The 10,316-nt window shown below is 36.0% G+C and overlaps 1 pseudogene; it reads right to left on the bottom strand.

The window, feature by feature from the left end:
• Positions 1–1,339: 1,339 nt before the first annotated feature.
• LOC102833349 lies at positions 1,340–5,411 on the bottom strand (annotated as a pseudogene).
• Between the last annotated feature and the right edge of the window lie 4,905 nt (positions 5,412–10,316).

Genomic DNA, 10,316 nt, shown 5'->3' with positions numbered 1-10,316 from the left:
CTCTGTGCTGATCCATCTCATTGGGGGTGTTCCTCTTTTTCACGAACTCTCCACCTTACCAAGCATGATGTCCTTCTTCATGATGTCCTCCTGATAATATGTCTGAATGATGAGAGACCCAGTCTCACCACCCTGGTTTCTAAGGAACATGCTCACTGTACTTCTTACAATAAAGATTTGTTTGTTCCTCTAGCAGTCCATATGGAGCTCTGGTAGAGGAGTGGTTACAAATCAGGTTGTGAACCGCAAGGTCAGCAGTTTGAAACTACCAGCTGTTCCACGGGAGAAATAAGAGGTGTTCTGCTCCCGTAAAGATTTACAGCCTCAGAAACTCTGTACAGGGTCGCTATGAGTCGGAACCGACTCCACGGCACACAACAACAACAGCAATTAACAGTTCATGGTATTTTCAGTATTCTTTTCTAACATCATAACTCAAATGCATCAATTCTTCTATCAAATTAATCAATTATTCTATGGTCTTGTTTATTCATTGTCCAATTTTTACATGCATATGAGAAGATAGAAAATATCCGGTCAGGCACACCTTAGTCCTCATATTGATATCTTTGCTCTTCAACACTTTAAATAGGTCTTGTGCAGCAGAATTGCCTAATGCAATAGTTTGTCTGATTTTTTTTTGACTGCTGCTTCCATGAGTGTTGATTGTGGATACAAGCAAAATTAAGTCTCAGACAACTTCAATCTTTTCTCCATGTAACACAATATCATTTATTTCTCCACCTGTGATTATTTTTTGTTTTAGTTGCATTGAGGTACAATCCATACTGAAGGCTGTAGTTTGAATTAATTAATTTGCAAAATAGGACTTCCTGATAGATGAGGTTGCCTGCAGGAGAAAGGTGGTTGCAGAGGTGTGAACAAGGACTCTACTGGCTCTCTCATCAGTTAGCAATTAATGTAGCTTCACACCTTAAAGTACACAATTTAATAATTAGAGATGCAATCAACTAATACAGAAAAAGGTGTTTTGATTAATTTAAGAAAGAATGAAGAATTATTTTAGAGAAACGTGCAGTATTATATCGAGAGAACCATAGAAGCTCTTGGTGTTGTTTGAACAAGATTCAAACAGTAAGATGCCAGAGTACTTGTAAGGTTATGTCATACTATTCTTTTATTATTGTTTTCCTCAAATATCAATCTCTACTCCTTTATCACCACTGTGTTCCAAAATCCAAGTTAGCCAAAGTGCTCACATAGCACCCTGAGATCCGAAGGCAGCATCTAATTACATAATATTATAATTAGTTATTGCTTATCTGGAGTCAAGAAAATCCATCATGGCAGTAACTGTTTCTGTCATGTTTATTTTATTTTATTTTAATTTTTTATGCCTGTGTCTAGTACTGTGCTTTGAAGCAGAAAAGGAGACTCATTGAACATCTGTTCATCATTGAAAGAATCTTTTACCAAATTAATTGTAAATAACAATCATGTTTTCTCTTGCATTTGCTGTGTGCTTATATAATCTTTGTGTTTCCCATTTTAGAGGACTTTGGAGGGAGGGATAGAAAAAGAAAGGAAATAATAGAATTTGTGAGCCAACCTTGATATTATACATGGTTACGATGCATAACAGTTATCTAAAAGATTGGTGGTTTAACTACAAAAAGAAGTGTCTCAGAAGAAGGTCTAGTGACCTCTTTCTGACAAATCCGCCATTGGAAACCCTTCAGAGAACAGTTATACTCTGACACACAGAGTCACTGAGATTCAGAATTGATTCAATGGTAATTGCTTTTTATGACCCAGCCAAGTATTTCTTTCTTCATCTCAGAGACTCTTAGGCTAATTTGAATCTTACACTACTTTGCTATGAAGCTGCTTATCCCCCTCATTCACTTAAATACAAAATTCTATTTAATCACCCTACTTTGATGGTGGCATCTTTGGAGGAAGTCTCCAGGTTAAGAACCTGTTCATCAGTATTGTACATTTTAATGTGTGGGGTTTTTCTCTTTTACTAGGATTTCTAGACCCTATTCCTATATCTGTCGGCCTGCCAAACACTACAAAGACAGAACATTTTATACCAATTTTCTTAGTTTTAAAGTTTTTATTAGAGTGAATAAACTTTCAAAACTGAATATATATAAAAAATAACATCTGTGATAAAAGAATTTCTCATATGCTCTTACACACTCTAAGAATATAAATCTAAGCTGTTGTGTAATAATTATGTGTGCTATATCGCTTTGTGTACTACCACAGTATTCCAAGATATGTGCGCATTTGCCTGAGGGTGTATATAAGCCAGATCGGATAAAAACATAAACAAAGTGGGCGGGTGATACCAAAGCATAAACTAAGAAACATTTAATGAAATGTGTTGCCATTTAGTATTCTACTTTAATCACACTAGCTATTTAGGTGACAATCAGAGGACTTGAGTTCAAGATAGAAAAGATCTTTTCTTTTGGCAGCAAATTCCAGAAGTAATTGTGTGGACAGCGTTAGAACTGCTTGCTGCGTCATCTTCCTGATCAAACTGATGATGTGATGCCTCACGTACTCACATCTCTTGTGCACCATTTCATTTCATTCACCTACAGTTCACCAATATTCATACAATTTGATCCATTTTTAAATGTAAATAAATCTTGTAATCTTGATTGAGATTTGTATTAAGTCAGACTTCTATATCAGGATAATGATCAAGTCTAAGTACAAAAACCACTTTCAGGTTTTTTAGTTTCCTTAATCTTATAAGAGCTAACCTTTATAGCCACATTTCTATTTAATTATTGACTCCTTGGCAGGTGGAGTCATCACACAATTATTTCCGCGCATTTAAGAAATATGAACAAACTTTATTTTTAAATTCGTCATTTGTCTTAGATGCTTATGAGAAAGATGTATTTTTAAAAGCTTACAATTCTCTAAATTAGGAAGCATAAAGAAGTGTTAAATAGATAGAAGTATATTTCTATTTTAAAACAATGTTTCCCTTTGTCTCTGTGTGGGCTATTTTCCTTAAGGGAAAGCCTTAACACTTAGAATTTTTAGAATCTGAAAACCACAGTTGAAAATACCAAAATCATTGTGCTAGTGGTTTCAAGGTCAAGAAAGAACTAGTACATTTTCTTAATTCTGGATTTAGACAGTAAGGTGTCAATGTCATATAACCAATGGTCAAGAACAGGATGGTTGATGTTTATTAGTTCACACTATCAAATTCAAGGAGTTCTGGTGACACTACAGATTAAGCACTGAACTGCTAACCTCACAGTTAGCAGTTCAAACGCATCAGCCATTTTTGGGGAGAAAGATGAGCTTTCTGTTCCCATACAGATTTCCAGTCCTGGAAGTAAATATCTAAGGTCCCTATGAGTTACAATCAACTCAAGGGACAGTAAGCCTAGTTTTGGTTTAGGCTGCTATAATAGCAGCATTATTTGAAAGGGCAATGATTATGTCTGAAGCTAAGTTAAACAACCATACATTCTTACAAATATTATGTCCAACTGATAAACAGTGGGAAGCCTACTTTTGACTCCCAAATAGGAACACCAGATTAAATAAGACTATACAACACTTTCAATTACTCTTCAGTGTGTGATTTAAAGAATGGAGAATTTTAAGACATTCTTTCTCTTTCTCTCTCTTTTTTCCTTCCCTCAGAATACAGAACTGACTCAAGAGACTGGCCAAGTTACCATTGTAGAATCACAATAGGAAGCTAGATTATTTCATTTTAGAAATTACTTTAAAAGAATATGTAAAAACAGAATTAGTATAAGAAAATACTAAATGTATGAAACAAACTTTCAAATGCTTTTCTTCATGTTATTTAACCAAGAACAATTTGCTATCAAGGGGCTCATGCTTAGTACTGGGCTTTATATCTCTGGCATTTTGGAAGCAGACTGCCTCACCTTCCTTTGGAGGTGAACCTGGATAGATTTGAATTGTTTACTTAGCAGGTGAGTTATTTATATTATTCCTGGGCTCCTTATGATATTTAGACAAAAATGATTTCAATACCATTTAATGTAAATATGTAATTCTATAATTATTATAGGGAGCTCTGTAATATAAACACTGGACTGATAACCACAAGGTAAGAAATTCTTGTCCACCAGCCTACTCTTCAGGAGAAATATGAGGCCTTCTGCTCTCAGAAAGATTTACGTCTTTGTAAATTAATGAGGTCGCTGAGTCTGAACAAACTCACGGCACTTAACAACAACAAATATATAGTTTTCATGAATAACAACACTACTAATTTGCTTTGCATTTCACATAAAATTTTTATTCTCCAATCTAAAAATATTTCTATAAGCCACTCATGCCTCCTGCAATGGTGATCTGTCAGTTGGTTGGCGGGGCCTGCTCACTTCCAGTGCTGGCCTAGTAACACTGGGAGAAGTAGGTCTGATGGTCCAATTCTTGTGAGCCCAGCCTTTCATGGTGATCCTGAGGTATGATTGTGATGGACTGGGTAATTAACTCGTCATTGAAGTACCTGGTGTCAATCTCAGATGTGATCTGAGGTTTGAAGGGTGGCAGGAGCTTCTTCTGTACCAAGTCCTTCCAGATGATGCTGAGGTAGAAGCTATACTCCATTACCTCCTTGGCATAGGTGGTCCTCCTACCAAGTCTCTCTTTGGGATCCTTCTTGAGTGGCCCAGAGAACAGAGTGTGTGAGGGAAGCCGATCATCTCCACAAGGATGAACTCAAAGATGCGCTTGTGATCCTGGTTGTAGTAGAACAAGTGGCCGAACATCATCTCTTTTATGACAACACCAAGCCCCCAGTAAGCCTCAGTACGGTCTTAGTCATTGTTTTCCAACACCTCAGGTGCCAGGTACTCCCACAGAAGGTTTTCATGGTGGCCCTATCACTGATGTACTCTTTCCATAGGCTGAAGTCAGTGATCTTGACGTAGTCATCTTTACCCAGCATGAGGCTTGCCAGATGTTATGGTATACCACGTCCCATGAATGCAAGTACTCAACTGCTGAGACAATCTCTGCGCAGTAAAACCAGCCTGGTCATTAGTGAAGAAGCACTTCTGGGAAAGGTGGAAGAACAGCTCACCATCGTTGGCATGCTCCTTCACGAAGTACAGGTGCAGTGAGGAACGGTTGCCTGGTGTTCTGGAGGATCTGGCTCTTGGTGACTCTTTGGGTGACTTCATTCTTGGCGATGATTTACCTTATTCCCAGCTCTTCATGGCATGGTAGCAGCTGAAGGCCTCTTCTTGCACCAGGATGACTTTGCCAGGAGTTTGAGGTAGTCAAAGACATTCACCGTCACCTTGGCCTGCACCTAGCTGATTGCCACTTCCATCTTCAACTCAGCCACAGAACAGTCACTGGGGAAGCCACATTTGCAGTCTATGAAGTCCTTTCCCAACCTGCTTCTGGAAGAAGTTGTTGACCATCAAGATAGTTTGCATCCACTCTTCCCTCTTATCTGGAGGGTCAACTTGGAAGATCCTCTCAATGACTATGGTCCACTTCAAGCAGCATATGATTAAAGTTCTGGGCTATGGCCTCTCTCTCTTCTTCCGCAGAGAAATTGTTTAAGAGGGATAAGGACTATAATAATAAGTATACACATACATTTCACATATCATTTTCAATACACTCTTCAACATAATAAAACAATGTTAAATGCTGTTTTTGGTGCTGTCCTTTGTTGTCCAATTGATTCTAACCCATATTGTTGTTGTTGTTGTTGTTGTTAAGTGCCGTTGAGTTGGTTCTGACCCATAGCGACCCTGCACAGGGTTTCCGAGGCTGTAAATCTTTACGGGAGCAGAAACCCTCATCTCTCTCCCATGGAGTGGCTGTTAGTTTCAAATTGCTGACCTTTAGGTTCACATCCCGATCCATAACCACTACCTACCAGATTAGGAGTTGTTATTTTTATTAGGTGTCATCAAGTCAGTTCCAACTCATACTGACCCTTTACTGTGCACAACAAAGCAAAGCACTGTGGGGCCCTGAGCCTTTTTCACAACTGCTGTTACACTTAAGCATATTGCTGTTGTCACTGTGCCAACCCAACTTATTGGGAATCTTACTCTTTTATGGTTGACTCTACATTTTACTAAGCATGATATCCTTCTTCAGAGACTGATATTTTCTTATAACAAGTCAGAATTATGAGCATTCTAGGGAGCATTCTAGCTGTATTTCTTCCAATTTGTTTGTTTTTCTGGCAGTTGATGGTACTTTAAATATTATTCTCTAACACCATAATTCAAATGCATAAATTCTTCTATGATCTTCCTTATTCATTATTCAGCTTTCACACACATATGATGGTATTGAAAATACCAAATACATGACTTGGGTGAAGTGGAGAAAGAAAAAAAAAAATATTAATAAGTTATACTCCCAAATTTGAAAGTGTTGGAATCCTAACTGGAGTCATATATGTGCAAGCATATGGGTATAATATAAGTCAGCATACCCAGTGATGAAAGTGTTACGGGGACATTGGAGAAGGGATTTAATTATTTCTGGGAATATTACTGATTTTAGGATTGTTTCATATGATCTTCTTTCTCATGCCTTGAAACTGTGACTCCACACTGTTTTCTTCACATCAGCATTAAAATAAGTATAAATCTCTTCCTTCCAAACACATGCACACACACATATATACAAATGTACCTTAGACACAAGTGCTTCAGCTACTTTGATACCGCTCTTATTTCATTCACCACAGAATAAAAGAAAGTCTTCACAAAATAAATGGGTGTGGAGGTGGGGGGAAGGGTATTTACCAGGATAAGTGACTTGTCTAGTCAAATAAACAGTAGTAGTTATGTAAACTCTCTAGATTCCAGTGTTGCCTTGGAAATTATTTTATTAATAAGTAACAAAGTTATAGATCCTAACACCAATGTGTTGAAGGTAAATTAAATTGAAAATCATTTACTTGTTTTCAACACATATTATTTAAATTTATGTTCACTGGCAGACAGACACAAGCATGTAGAAAATATCATGCTGTTATTGTTAAGCGCCTTTGAGTACGTTCCAACTCATAACAACCCTGTATAGGGTTTCCAAGGAACAGCTGATTGGTTTGTACTACTGACCTTGAAGATCACACTCTAATACTGATCCTACAGCATCACACCTGAAAAATTCATATTGTTGTTGTGTGCCGAGAAGTTGATTCTGACTCATAGAGACCCTGTTCAGGGTTTCCGAGGCTGTAAATCTTTACGGGTGAAGAAAGCCTCATTTTTCTCCCGCGGGACAGCTGGTAGTTTCGAACTGCTGACCTTGTGCTTCGCAGCCCGATTCGTAACCACTACGCTACCAGAGCTCCTCATATAGTTCTTTAATTTTGATAATTCAATATATGTCAACAGGATCATGTTAATATTCTTATATAAAGCTGCCAATGACTTTCTACAACCTTTGAATTCAGGTTTTAGTTGTTTACAATTACTCGAAGGCTCAGCTTGTTCTGGTTTTACTGCCTCTCTAATCTCATATCAAGTCAAAGAAGGAAGAGACATTTATAGCAAAAGTTCCAAGGTATTTGTGTGGAGCTATCAATGTGTTTGTGTGGTAGCCACTGTGGACCTTTGGAATGGTGCAAGGAGTCACACAAGAAATGACTTAGAAAAAACAATGGGAAACCTAAAACAAGTGCGAATTGACCCTTGGATATTAGGACTTCAAAGAACTCTAAATATCACCCATTATAATATGCTGCATTAATATAGATGAAACTGATTTACCACAAGTAATACCAGAATAGTGGAAGCAACAGTGAGACAATGTTAAACCCGTATGGTTTTCAGAGGAGACCTAGTAGAGTAGTGGGTTCCATATTGGGCTGTTAACTGCAAGGTTAGCAGTGCAAATGTACCACCAGCTCCATCAGAGAAAGATGGAGCAGTCTACTCCCATAAAGATACACAGCTAGGAAACAATTCACTCTGAGTTAGAAGCAACTCTATTGGCAGTGGATTATGGCTTTCAGGTGCAATGGTTGCTCAATTAAAAGGAAGATTTCTAACATACCAGAGAGTCAATAAATATTGGAAATGAATAAATAAATGAATTCATGCAAATATATTAGAATCCTTTGAAATAAACACAGTTAATTTGTATGATCACAAAATAAGGTTTGCGTGACTAATTTAAATAGACTTATTAAATTAGTGAATCAGGTTCTTTTTAAGGGCTTGATCCACCTTGGGATTTTCTTCACCATTTTTCATCATCTAATAGAATATTGTATGGATCGCTTTGGAATTTGTCATTTAAGAATGTCAGCTTATTTTTTTAAAACAATCCAAATTAGATCTAACATTTCATGAGTTTAGTAATTAAACTTTTGAAAACTCAAAACAATCTCTTTAATAGAAGATAATTTTCAAATCAAATAAATATATAAAGTATATTCAAGGTTTTTTGTTTTTGTTTTTAGGACTTTGTCTTGTTATCAGATCCTTTTTAGTTTAGTGGGATTTTAAATAATTATTGGGTTAAGGATGTCATTGTATAAAAAGAGGCAACATCATTATAAAGTTCCCACAGGTAATATTGGTAGCTAAAAAGAAAAGTGGAAATAAAAGCCAATTCTATATTTGAACTTGTCTACTTGTCTCATACTGCTTCTTAAGATTAACATAAATTATTTTATCTATTTAAGGAGACATATACTCTGTGATTTGTGTTCATTGCTAAATGATGGTTAAGATAGAAATTAAAACAAAGGGTAATGATGGTGAACAATGAAGAATCTGGTTTGGTTAGGTAAGAAATGGGATAGAAAAGGATAACCAAGGTATCTATGGATAAGAGAGTCAAAAGTTAGTGGTCGAATTGGTAATCACAGTGTGGATTTAATTTTGTTTGTTTAACTAAGAAACTATCTATATTATCTAATAATATACATTTAAACATATTTACAGAAAATTGTAATTTCACCTGTTTTACAAAAAGTGTATCTTATATTTTATATATTTCAAATAAATATCTTTTAAATCTTATATGTTTAGAACTAATTATCTGGATACTCTTTATTGTCCTAATTATCATTGCTAAGTGCTGCCAATATTAGAAATAGGATATATTAAGACTTCATATTTTTCTCACTATGAATTGGATTAAAAAATAGTCAAAATAAGATATTTTTTTCTTCTTGTTATTGTTATTTTTGTTGCTAAATGCCATTGAGTTAGTTCCAACTCATAGCAACCTTGTTTAGGGTTTCTGAGGAGGGGCCAGTGAGTATGAACTGCCAACCTTGCAGTTCAGTACTTATCCTGTAGTGCTAACCCAGGACTCCAATATAATGTTAGTAACTGAATACTTAATCGGCACGTCAGTTTACAGGGCACTGTAAACTGGGCACTGTACAACCACATATATATACTACCCTATTCCATAACAATCTTGTGAATTTGAGCTTAAATTTACAGAAAAGAAAATAAAATTTCATAACAAATGAGAGAAGGAATTAGATACCAAATTGAAAGTCTTTTGATTTAGCAGGCTATGGATATTAAAATAGAGCCAGTTGGAATGCATCCTAAATACACATAACCTTGATGGTTACAAATAGGAATTTGAGGTCCTAGTTCTGCCATGAATTAATTGAAAGCCTTTAGACCAGCTAATTTACATGCTTAGAGAGTGTATTCTTAATTTATTAAATTATAATACTGGTACAAACATAAGTTCTCATTCATAATATCGCTAAAATTATTTTATGCATATAGCATCCTAGAATACACATCTGCTGGTGGGACAGCATCCAATAAAGCACCGTATCTCTGCATGTAAGTTTAAAATTAACTCAAATGAGTAAGAGGAAAAAATAACAAAATATCTTTATTAATCATAAAGCTTCTACTGGAGGATTTTATTTGTATCTGTAGGAAAATAAGTCCAAGTAAACACCCCAAGGCAAGACAAATTTATCAACTTGTAACCACATTGAACCTGACCAGGCTTTCCCTATTACAGGAACATAATTTTTTCCTATAATAATTATGCTATGGATTAACAATCCAGTTGCCAAAGGAAATACCTGGAGGAAGATACAAAGCTAAAGATGTTTGGAAGTTCATTTTCCCATACTTTACAACCAGATTGTATGCAACAAATCATTGGTTAGCTTAAATGGACTGGCATTGTCTGTTTGGAATTGGACAAATGGTTTACTATGCCAAGTAGCACAAGTTGAAGAGAATTCAGTGTTGCATTCATGTTGAAAAAGATACCATATGCTTTTGCTTATTGTAGCTTTATAGCAACAATGAATTCAGATAATATAAGTTCCTTCATCTTTGTTCTTATTGTTCTAT

The sequence above is a fragment of the Chrysochloris asiatica genome, unplaced genomic scaffold (assembly GCF_000296735.1).
Source record: "Chrysochloris asiatica unplaced genomic scaffold, ChrAsi1.0 scaffold00022, whole genome shotgun sequence".
Lineage (NCBI taxonomy): Eukaryota > Metazoa > Chordata > Mammalia > Afrosoricida > Chrysochloridae > Chrysochloris > Chrysochloris asiatica.
The sequence above is the reverse complement of the archived record's forward strand: the minus strand, read 5'-3'. Positions and strand labels throughout refer to the sequence as shown.